The sequence below is a fragment of the Neofelis nebulosa genome, chromosome 9 (genome assembly GCF_028018385.1).
Source record: "Neofelis nebulosa isolate mNeoNeb1 chromosome 9, mNeoNeb1.pri, whole genome shotgun sequence".
Lineage (NCBI taxonomy): Eukaryota > Metazoa > Chordata > Mammalia > Carnivora > Felidae > Neofelis > Neofelis nebulosa.
In genome coordinates, this window is record NC_080790.1 from 12,918,123 (window position 1) to 12,930,521 (window position 12,399).

A 12,399-nucleotide genomic window follows, 5' to 3' on the forward strand; every position below is an offset into this window, starting at 1 on the left:
GGAAGACACAGACACATTTCTACAGTTGTAATGATGACGCTCTTAGAACTACACAGGCTTTGAGGGATTTCAAGTGGCATAATTCACTAGGTGGACACACACAAGTAAGAGCAGACCTACCTCCTGGTCTAGTTCCTCAAAGTTGGGACTTGCCCAAGGCTCTCTTCCTCCCTCTTTCCTGTGCCTACTGAGTAGGAAGCACTCACCTCTTGAGCTGCCTGCAGAGGAAGTGCAGGTTGGCAGGAAGGCCGTGTCTTGTGCCTGTTTAGGTGAGTCCCATGTGGGCCTGGCTCTCAGAGGAGCGTCATGCAACAGGGGTGCCTGGGATTGCCACCATCCTCAAATTGTAGGTCACTCGCTTCACTGAGCATGTCTCTACCCCTGGGGCTTCCTGTCCACCTACTGAAAGGGTGAGAAGTTCCCTGGTGCACGTGCAGCTGGACCTGCTGAAGGAAGTGACCCACGTATTCTAAATCTTTGAAGACATGCTGCAAGTCAGCCGAGTTCAGTACAATACGTGCTACCCTTTGTTTCCGCCATGCAGCATAGTAATTAAGTCAGGAGCCAGACTACCTGGGTTCAAGTCCCGGTTTGGGCATATTTACTAATCTCTTTATGTTTTGGTACAAGCACAAAATAGAAGTAGGCTTGCGAAGCAGATTAAATTATGCGACGCATGTGAAGTGATCCGCAGAGTTTTGAGCACAGGATAAAGCCCCAATATGTGCAATCTAACATTTAATCCTCTATTCATTCAATCATAGCTGGATACGGAGCCCTTCCTATGTGCAAAAGATAGTGCTTCACACTTCGTAGGAAAGAGAAGATTTTCAAGGCCAGAGCACAAGTGTTCCATGAACACAGAATTTGATGGGAAAATAAGACACATACTCTAGAAATGGTGAAGAAGCAAAGGAAGGCATTTTACAAGGAAGAAATGAAAGCAGAGAGGTGAAGTGATTTTCCTGTGCCTGAAGATCCCTCCCAACTATATCTTCTCTCTGATTCCAGAATTGTGTCAAAGACTGCTATCACAGATAAGAGAGGCTACAGGACTTTAGAGAATGAAAAGGCCAGGGTAGTGCCTGTGGCCGGGGATGTGGGGGGCAGGGGGGTGTGTGGCTGGGAGGTCCTGGAAGGAAGGGGTGCAGGCAACAGTTTTAATGGCTCTGAGGTGATCCTGATATCCTACAATATAGTATTGATTTTGTGAGTACCTACTTTGTGACGTATGTTGTCCTAGCATAAGAAATGTATAAAGGTAAGAAATATATTCATAAATAATTCATATATTTATATGTGGAGGTAGAGAGAAAAATGAGATTTGCTATGATTTCCATTTCCTTTGTTGTTGCTCCTGCTGATTGTGTGTGTGTGTGTGTGTGTGTATGCAGTTCCTTCAGAAAAGCTGCACAGTTTATAATATACTCTTGGGTCTTGTGGTTACCACAGTATTCATAAATAATATACATAAACCTGTATTTCTTGAGGTATATACTTTTATCAGTATGCTGAATTTTTTTCTGAAAAACAAGGAAATCAATACAATTACACTTTTTCTTAATTTCCTCATTAAGAACATTGATGTCCTAATTTCTATTAATTATATTGTCTCACATCGTGTTAGTTTACAATGGTTATGCCTTTTCTGCACCATAATTTCCGTATTGTTTTTAACTCTGGTTCTCAATTTAAACAGACGTGATGTGAATTTAGTTCATTCACAGAAATGACATCAAAGTTCTGACTTCTTTTGTTTGATTAATCTTTCAAGTTCAGTAACTTACCAGGATATTTCTTGGCTTTAGAGGTATGTATCAGTTTTCTGAAAAAAAAAACAAAAAACAAAAAACAAAAAAAAAAAACAACAAAACAAAACAAAACGACAAACAATAAACAACAGCAGCGGCCTTTAAAACTTCACATGCAGATTTTCTGTATTTTAGGGAAGTATTTTCACATAATATATTTGAATATATTCTGTTTCATTTATGCTATCCTTTATTTTTAAGAAAAACAAACATGCAGAATTTCCATGTTCTTTTTTTTTTTTAGCATAGATTTCATTTTCTCTCCAATAATGTTGATCTCTTTGTAATTTTCCAATTACTTTTGCAAAATTTTTTCTTAAGCTTATGTTCTTCCATTTTGACTCTATTTAAAGCTGTTCTATTCTTGATGCTTTTAAGTTGTTTTTATTTCTGTACTGGCTTTCATTATTATCTTTTTTCTCCCCTGAGGTATGGAGTTAAATGTTACCACCTTCTGTGATCCTGAAATTTCTTAGTCAATCTGTTTTCTCTCCTATCTTGGGAAAGTACCTAAGAGTAAAATCTCTGGAAGAGCATATGAGAACAACATCTAACATTTAAGATAATGACAAAACATTTTCCCCCAAATGTTTCTGCCAAACTGCACATTCTAGAGCAATATCAGAGATCAAGTTAGTCCTGATCCTAACACTTGGATTGTATGACTTTTTTTTTTTTTTTCAAATTGAATAGCTCTTATATTTTCTACTTGGGTCTTTAATTTTGATATTTAAGTCCTTAATTCATGGGGAGTTGATTTTTGTATGACACGAGAGAGTCCACTGTTCCTGCACATGTATAAATAAACATTTTTTTTATCGCCCCGTGTCCATTTATTGAACAGACTTTCTTTCCCATGCACATCAGTCATACCACCTCTGTCATTCATCAGGGCTCAACATCACGTCCCATTGATCCAGTTGTCTACAACACCAGGTTGTCTTGATTACTTTTGCTTCTCAGGAAGATCTAATAGGAGATGGGGTGTATTCTCCATTCTTCTCCTTTTTCGTCTCCTCCTCCACTTCTTCCTTTCCTTTCTAAATGTCTTGGTTATTCTTATTCTTATTTATTTATTTATTTATTTATTTATTTATTTATTTAATTTCTCTAACATGTATTTTAGAATTTCACCTGGAAAATTTCTCCTCAAAACAAAAAAGATACCTCACATATCCAGGCCAGGAAATCAGAGAACAAATTCGACAAAGTATTTTCTAAAGGCAGATTCAGGGGGTACTTGATGATGTGGGTTAGCATAGGAAACAAGGGGCCATCCTGCAAAGGGCTTGAGAAAGCATGCACAGGGGATTATATTGTAAAGAGAAGTGGAGGTTTAATGAGAGGGAGCCTCAAGTGACAAACAAAGGTCGAAATTTCACTCTGCAAACCACAGAGGAGAGAATCCCTAAAGCTGTCTGTGTAGGCTAGTTGACTGATAGTGTTCTAGCAAAAAATACTTCTGAAGACTTTCGGAGATGTATTGGGGTAAACAAGATATTATTTAGAAACTTGAGAGGATATTCCAAGCCCTATGTTATTTACATTCTTGCTCCCTAACCCACGATCTGCCTCCAATCCCCATCTGGCACTGTTGTGGCAGTTCTGTGTCTGATGATTGCATTTGTTCGTCCTGTCCAGTATTCTAATCTGCTTGTCGCTGAGATTAATATGTTTGGTCACGTTTCACAAATGAGGAAGCGAAAATTCTGTGAGCCAGTGTGGATCCCTGCTGTCTTCTGGCCCATGTGGGTAGAGTGGAAATTGAATTTTGTTACCAAGAAACAAGGTAGACAGCTGCTGAGCCCTGGGGGACCATATAACCTGCCAGGATCCTTGCTACCCTCCATCTCAGCACAGCCAAGTCCACTTTTTGTTGTGTGTGAGCTCAGCTATGCATGAAATTTAATAGTTTTCATGGACAAATTTGGTCAGCATGTCCAAATACACCCAAGACTCTGAGAGAACAAAATAAGAATACATCGTTTTATCAATACTCCCAAGCAAAATAAAAAAAGATAACTAGTCCTTTCACAGTTACTTCATTTAAACAGCCTGACGTCATTGCTTTTCTCAGAGTGATGATTCATCAGCAAACACTCACGTCAGTAGAGTGTGTTGACCAGGGAGGAAGAAATAACAGATACAGTGAGAGATTGCAAAATCCATTTCTTCCTGATAAACCCACTGAGTTTCGACTTATCCAGCTTATGTAATGACAGGCAAAATAGGACAAACTCTCTGGTTTCCAAGGAAAAGGAAACTCAAGCATCTCACTCTGCATGGCAAGCCCACAGGAGCACACAACACACACAAATGCACGCATACGCATGGATATACACACTTCACACACTCACATAGTATTGTGAGACATATTGCAGACAATATATATGTATACATATGCACACGTACATATATAAACACACACAGAAATACCCAAGGACACATGTATGCAAACAGGCACATATGAAGGAAGGCACAGACCACACGTAAAGCACAAATACATAATATACTCCTTTAAAGTTCTAAAAGGAGACACAAGAGAAAATGTAATATATTTAAAAAAGGAATGTGCACTCACTGTGTGATTAATTGCAAATGCATTAGTGAATGGTTTGATATAAGATTTGTCAAACTTATGATGAATTCAAGGCCATTTTTCAATCCGATGTTGGCTAGTGAAGTTATATGCTTGAGAATGCATCATGTAATAGAATCCCATAACTTCATTGTGCTAACAGAAGTTGAGGGATTGATGAAAATAATGGGAGGGAGGAAGGTACCCGCGGGTGTCCACTATCTACGGGACCTGGCATTGTAAGGCTAGAACTTAGACAAAGCAAACTTTCAGGAAGAGTTTGCCCAACACTTTAGGAAGTATTAAAGCTGCCAGCAGTAAAAGAATAGGCAAACAACAAGGCATTTGATTGTCATATTACAACTCCCAAATGAAGAGTAAATGTGAGCGTGATGGGCTCTGGAGAGTATGATCAACATCTTCCCCATGTTGAAAATAAGTTGCAACATCCTCTGCTTTAAAGTCAGTTATGACATTAGTTCAGGTTTTACATAACTTGCAGAAGAGAAGGACCTCAGATGAGTGGCAGCATTTCTCTTGATACAACAGTACATCTGGAACTGTCGGAGGAATGTTCATATATTATCTCTTGATATTGTTGAGATCAAATTTCCATACTCACACAGAGCTCTCATTTCAAATAGAATTCAGTATAAACTCAGAAAATTTCAAACTTGCTACTCTCCTCTCAAGCCTATCTGGATTTTTCAAAGCAAAATGGATGAGATTCTTTTTTTTTTTTTTTGATAGCCATCTTATTAATGATTTCCTTTCCTTCCTTCCTTCCTTCCTTCTTTCCTTCCTTCCTTCCTTCCTTCCTTCCTTCCTTCCTTCCTTCCTCCTTCCCTCCCTCTCTCTTTTTCTGTCACAAACATGCCTTCCCTTAGAATACCCTTTGCAGTAAGCTAGAGGTAAGAAATACAGGGAATATGTATCTATCCACCTTATATATCTTTAGGAACACTGAGTTTCTGCTTGAGGCACTATGAAGCCTAGTTTTGGTCTAGTGGGAATCCCCGGGTTCTCCAGAAAAAGGCAAGGCCATTTTGGTAACATGTCTGTCCTGATAAGATGCTCACTCCCCTCGTCTCTACTCTCCATATAGTTCTGGATGGTTACAGTCTTTTGCTGGCTGAAGGATAAAATAAATGGCAAGGGAATTGGGAACTTACTGGCATTTAGGAGTTTGTAAAATATTTATGAAAACCTGAGTGGGTGAGAATTGGTCTGGGATATCGCCTAATCCTAAAGGATAGAGAAATATGAAAAATGGCTAATCAAATTTCTTAGGATCCAGGAAGACAAAGATATCTGTTTTAATTCATCTTACTCACAGGACTCCTGGAGCCATGATGATTGAATGGGAGAGAGGGGGGTCTAATTTATTCTAATAAGTATTCCACAGGAGACAAGGAAGGAGACTAAAATAATCCCAAAATACTCCAGAGGAGAAATGTTGAGCAGGAACCCTGAAAGAGATGATGTATCAGAAATCAATCAGTCCAGGGGCACCTGGATGGTTTAGTTGGTTACGTGTCTGACTTCAGCTCAGGTCATGATCTCACGGTTGGTGAGTTCAAGCACCACATTGGGCTGTGTCCTGACAGTGTGGAGCCTGCTGGGGATTCTGTCTCTCCCTCTCTCTCTCTGCCCCTCCCCCACTTCTATTTTCTCTTTCTCTCATAACGAAGAAACTTAAAAAAAGAAAAAGAAACCAGTCAATCCACAGAGAGGCTATGCTACACCGAGTGGGAGAAGATAAAGGAAGCAGAAAACTCTGTCCAGCCTGTGAAGAGGCTTGTGATACAGGTGCAGTGGGGCAGCAGGAAGCATCGCAGGCAATATGTGCTCCAGAAGTTCTGGAGCCAAAGGAAAAATGCTAGGTAGGCTGGAAAGGCTTCTTGGCAGATGTAAATACCAGGAACAGAGCAATGGATTGATAGAATGTTCCTAAGATACTGAGAGGCCCATTTTTGGCTGGCCCCAATATCAGTTTTGGAGTATTTGGAAACACAAAAATAACAATAGTTATTGTACATAAATTATGCACCAATTGTATGCCAGGCGCTGCTGTTTAGTTTTATATGTTATATAATGCTCACAACTTTATGAGAACTTGTATTATTAGGCCTATGACATATTAAAAACATAATGTTTTACCTGTGGAACTGGCCCAAGATCACACATCTGCTTGGGCTTTGTAGACATTAAAAGGATCATAACTCAGATTTTTTTTTTTTTTTTTTTTTACAAGCAGAGCTATTGAATAGTGGAATATATTAACCAAAACCTTTGGTCCTTGGGAGAATCCAAACAAATAGGTGGTGAGCTTGAGTTGTGAGCCTTTCTGTACAGGTCAAATTTTGAAATGAATAGGAGTTAAGATCATTGATAATTTTAAGCCTCCATGGCAGTCAACCTTTAAGTAAGAAACAAACAAAAATGAATAAATAAATGCAAAGTGAATTTTTATCTCAGCCTTGGCATAAACATTGCCTGGAAGATGTCTCCTCTATTCACTGGTGTTTCAAAGGCCATTTCTCTGGAAAGTGCTGGTGCAGTGCATATTCCATTTATAAATTCTACCTCTATATAGCTTGTGGTTAATTTGTCTGCAGACCTTAAATCTGGCAGAATTTTGTGAGCTGAGACTCTATGCAAGTATAATTAAGAGACATTTTACAATTTTAGGTTTTAAATGAAGGCTTAAGTGCAGAAAGATTTTTTTAAAGGTGAAGAACAGAAAAGTGCAAATTAAAGAAAATTACCCTTCATCAGATATAAAAGAAATACATACTAAAGTGGAAACTTTTGGAAACACAGAAAAGTAAAGATGTTAAAATAACCATGACCCTTAAACCCAACATCCACAGATAATCACTCTTAACAATTCAGCATAATCCCAACAATTCAGCAAATTCCTTCCAGCTCTTCGTTGCATGGTTGAAATAATATTTTCTAGAATAAGAGTTCTCAAACTCTTTGGTCTCAGAACCATTTTCCATCTTAAAAATTATTGAAGATTCCCAAGAGTTTTGTTCTTGTGTTTTGTTGATATTTACTGTCTGGTATTAAACTTGGCAAATAATTTAAACATTTATTTGTTTAAAATTGCAATAATAAAAGCAAAAATTTAGTGAAAAGAATGGCATTGTTTTAGAAATCTTTTTAATGTCTGACTTAGTAGAAAATAGCTGGATTCTCACATATGCTTCTGCATTCAACCTGTTATGATATATTGCTTTGCCTAAATATATGAAGAAAATCCAGCCTCACAGATACAGAATTGGAAAAGGAAGGAAAAAAAAAATTTTTTAATTTTACAGAGAAAGCACAAGTGGGGGAGGGGTAGAGGGAGGGGGAAAGAGAGAATCTTAAGCAGACTCCACACTCAGTGTGGAGCCCGACGCAGGGCTCTATCCCAGGACCTTGGGATCATGACCCAAGCTGAAATCAAGATTTGTACACTTAACCATCTGAGCTACCCAGGTGCCACAGGAAGGAATATTTTAATTGTTTTTTTTAGATACTCATGATGCTCCCTATAGACTTTGGAAAACTCCACTATACAGTCATAAGAAAAGGAGAGTGAACATGTAAATAATGTCATAGTAGTATTATGAACATAATTTTAATTCACATACTTCTTTAAAAAGTCTTGGGGACCCTTACCAGCTTCTCTATTAGACTTTGAGAATCCCTGCTTCATATATATTGTTTGTCACCCAACAGTATATTTTAAACATTATTAAAAGTAATTTAAATTAAAATCTGTTATAATTGATTTAACCGTCCCCATATTATTTGGGCATTTTGAATGATTCCTGCATATATTAACAGAAATAACACTGGAATAAATAACTTTTAGCCATAATTCTGCATCTGAATTTCATACCATGTTCCTTTAAGGCAGATTACGAGAAGTTGAAGATTGTATTTTATGGTACTTAATATATTTTACCAACTTGATTTCAAGAAGGATTTTACCACCTATTCGTCAACTATGATATAAGACAGATATCTGAGTGCTTAGCAGCACTGAATATATTACATAAATAATCTTTGCTCTGCTCTTAGGAAAAAATAATTTATATTTCAAATTCTTTGCACATGGATGCATGAAGTTGACTATATGCTTATTAATTACCAATGAAAATACTGTACATGTAAATATTATAACAGTAGGTTTCCTGAAATCAGTGTTGATCCATTCTACCACTGTGAAAAGTATTTATAAATCTGACCAAATACTGCAAGAATTTTCCCTAAGAATACACTAAAAGTTTTTTTTAATGTATTTATTTATTTTTGAGAGAGAGAGAGAGAGAGAGAGAGACAGAATGCAAGTAGGGGAGGGGCAGAGAGAGAGGAAGACACAGAATCGGAAGCAGGCTCCAGGCTCTGAGCTGTCAGCACAGAGCTGGATGCAGGGCTCAGACTCACTAACCGTGAGATCATGACCTGAGCCAAAGTCAGACACTTAACCAACTAAGCCACCCAGGTGCCCCTAATAATATAATATTTTAAGTGTGTGTGTGTGTGTTAGTTCGCAAGGCTGCTGTAACAAAGTTGAGTGTCTTAAACAAAAGAAGTTCATTTGCTTCCAATTCCAGAGGACAGAAGTCCAAAATCAAGCTGTGGGCAAGGTCTGTTCCTTCTGAGGGCCATGAGTGAGAATTTGATCCTTGCCTCCTTCCTACTTTCTGGTTGTTTCTGGCAATCATTAGCATTCCATGATGTACAGAAGCATCACTCCCATCTTTACCTATATCCTCACATGGCATTTCCCCTGTGTGTGTCTGTGTCCAAATTTTCCCTCTTTAGAAGGACACTGGTCAGATTAGGGACCCACTCGAGTCCAGCATGACCCCATCCTAACTTAACTAATTACATCTGCCATGACCTTATTTCCAAATAAAGTCACATTCTGTGGTTGTAGGAGTTAGGATTTCAACATAAAATTTTTGGAGGGGCAAAATTCAATCCATCACATATGACTCACAGACTGGCACACTTGGTGTAGCATAAAATTCACAGATTCGGGGTGAACGTTGATATCATACTCCCCTTCCCAATAAGAAATTTTATGGCTTCCTGTGGCCTATTTGAGCATAATAGTAATGTAATTTCCACTGCCACCACCACCATCCATTACATGGGTCCAAAATTTTACTAATTACAAGGAGTTTCTACACACTTGATATCACTTGACCATCTTGGCTACTTGAGCAAGGCAGGGTTGAGATTACAAAACCTATTTTAAAGGAATCTGAGGCTCAGATTGATTGCCTTGCCCAAGATCACGGTGAAAGACAACAGCTTCACCTTGTGTTTGGATCAGAGTCCGGATGCAGTTTTAAAGACCATAGCTGTAGATAACAGCCAGTCAAAATGGTCTTTTTTTTTTTTTTTTTAATGTTTTTATTTATTTTTGCGACAGAGAGAGACAGAACATGAGCAGGGGAGGGCCAGAGAGAGAGGGAGACACAGAATCAGAAGCAGGCTCCAGGCTCTGAGCTGTCAGCACAGAGCCTGATGCGGGGCTCGAACCCACAGACTGTGAGATCATGACCTGAGCCGAAGTCGGACGCTTAACCGACGAGCCACCCAGGCGCCCCCAAAATGGTCTTTAACAGAAACACACTTTACACATTAATTATCACAGGGATGGTGAATTAGCTTAAGTAAGAAAATTCAATATCCTAGAACAATTGTCTAAACTTCTAAAAAAACAGTTGCAATTTCTTAGGTTTTGTAATTTTTATTGTTATCTTAAGTTGTGTGGCCGAAGGTTACTTTTACAAGCTTTATATTCAGGCAGTTTTTTTTTTCTTTGTTTGAGGGTCTTGTTTCTTCCCATTAATTATCAGTAAATATAAGTATATGTAGGCAAAATAATCAGAGGCAATATTTAATCTCACATAAGACCTTTGCCCCATCAGCCTAATTTCTAAAAGCAGTGTTGGTTTATTATATTTCTATGGTTACAGAAATGTAAATATTCTAAAATTTTTTTGATGTTCATTTATTTTGAAAGAGAGGGGGTAGGGAAAGAGAGATAGGAGAGAGAGAACCCCAAGTGGGCTCTGCACAGAGCCCAAAATGGGGCTTGATCCCACAAACCATGAGATCATGACCTAAGTTGAAATCAAGAGTCAGACGCTTAGCTGACTGAGCCACCCAGGCGCCCTGTGAAATGTAAATATTCTATAAGTTCCACTTTTTTGATCATATGAAGAAAGGTAGTAGCAACAGTGTTTCCATTTTCCACTCGTGTCAAAAACGTCTCATCTCTACAATTGTCATTTACACTTGCAATATCAATATCAGTCGAAATCTCAAGTTTATAGTTTTTTATTCTAGTCACAGAGTCAGCTACTGGTAAATCTATTGGGAAAACTACAAAGGGAAGTCCATAAGAGCAATGTTACAGTGGCCAAAAAGAGCCCAGCTGTCCACTGTTACAGCAATGGATAAACACACTGTGACATTCTCAACTAGTGATATAAGGCAGTGAAAATGAGTATGGCTGAATCTCAGAAACAAATTATTCATTGAAAAAAGCAAGTCACAGAAGAATGCATGCAATATGAATCTGTCTTTATGAAGTTAAAACCCTGTAAAATTCAAGAATAGGTTGTTCAAGAACAGATCCTGATGTGTTCAGACCACAAAGAAAGGCAGGACAATGATGAAAACAGAAATCAGGATTGTGATTTTCTGTGCAGCAGGAGCAGGGGATGACCAGACAGGGAAATTCACTCAGGAGCATCCAACATACTCATAATGACCCGTTCATTTCAGATGCAAGATAGTGACTATGGGTATTCGGTTGCAGTTTTTCTTTTGCATATATAATATTTATTAAAAATGTATTTTAAATGAGATGTCTGACACATAAACTGTATCTGTGCTGGAAAAATAAGAGATAAGATACAGGTTGGCTAGTTGAATTAAGCATCCCTGAAAGCATCACTTCATGCCTGCTCCACTTTGGTGAGCACCTTCTGTGTGGGCTGAGAGAAGGAAGTTATAAATCAGGCCCAGTTCCTGCCTTTGTGGAACTTAGCCATGCAGGAGGTAATATTCACCTCAAGAAATAAGCGCGAGTTTGAAGCAATCTCTTTCTTCATGACATATCTAGGTTCTTTTCTAATGATCCGATTTGTAGAGGGAAATCAGTTCTGTTCACCTATGATTCACCTAATGCACCACTTTGAAAAAGCCTCTAGAGTCTCTGATCATGACAACTGTCACCTAAAATTCTCCTCCCATCACGTCACCGGGGCTTGTAGTATATACTGGGCTCTGTGCCTTAACCTGAAGGGCCATTTGCACGATCTCCGAAGTCGCCCAGCTTCTCCCCCTAGCTCCACCACATGGCCATCTCTGGCACTGCACCCCAGTCTATTTGCTTCTGCTTGCGGATCTGGACAGAATGGTGTGTGCAAAGAGAATGAGAAGGCCTGCACACCCCAGGTTGTCCAAGTGGCGTGCACGACTCCTTTTAGGTATCTAGTAAACTCTCTCTAGCACCTCAAAGCCTTTCTTTACCTTAACCTGGGATTGATATCCCTCACCTGTATCCTCCAGAGATCCCTACACCTGCCTCTATCAATAACATTTATTTACTACAATGAAAAGTAATTATCTGTTGATTTTCTGTATCCCTGCTAATTCTCTGAGCTCTCCGAAGTGTATGACTCTCAGGGTTTCATACAACCTATAGTATTCGTAACCAGTAAAACCAAATAGGCCATATGGCAGTATTTGCAAATAAAAAAAAATGAGTGATTCATCTAATTTGTTAATTTTCTTAATCCTAAAATGCAGGATGCACATCTTCTTGGAGGGAGTAGGAGTTGGACTGGCCTTTGACAGATAGACTTGGATTAGTAAAAGGGCAATAATATACCCAAAGGGGAACCACGTAAGAGAAAGTATAGACAGAAGAACTTGAGAGTTGTCTTGGCAACAATGAAAGCACCAGGCTGATGAGGTAGGAAGTTC

The 12,399-nt window shown here is 38.7% G+C and overlaps 1 long non-coding RNA gene across 2 annotated transcripts in view; it reads right to left on the minus strand.

Annotated features, from left to right (window-relative positions):
- Window positions 1-4,884: 4,884 nt before the first annotated feature.
- The window catches only part of LOC131484397 (uncharacterized), a 74,251-nt gene continuing 66,736 nt past the window's right edge, over window positions 4,885-12,399 (minus strand). For both annotated transcript variants that reach the window (XR_009248224.1, XR_009248223.1), the window contains exon 3: window positions 4,885-4,949. This is a non-coding gene — a long non-coding RNA (uncharacterized LOC131484397). The remainder of the gene's footprint in view (window positions 4,950-12,399) is intronic.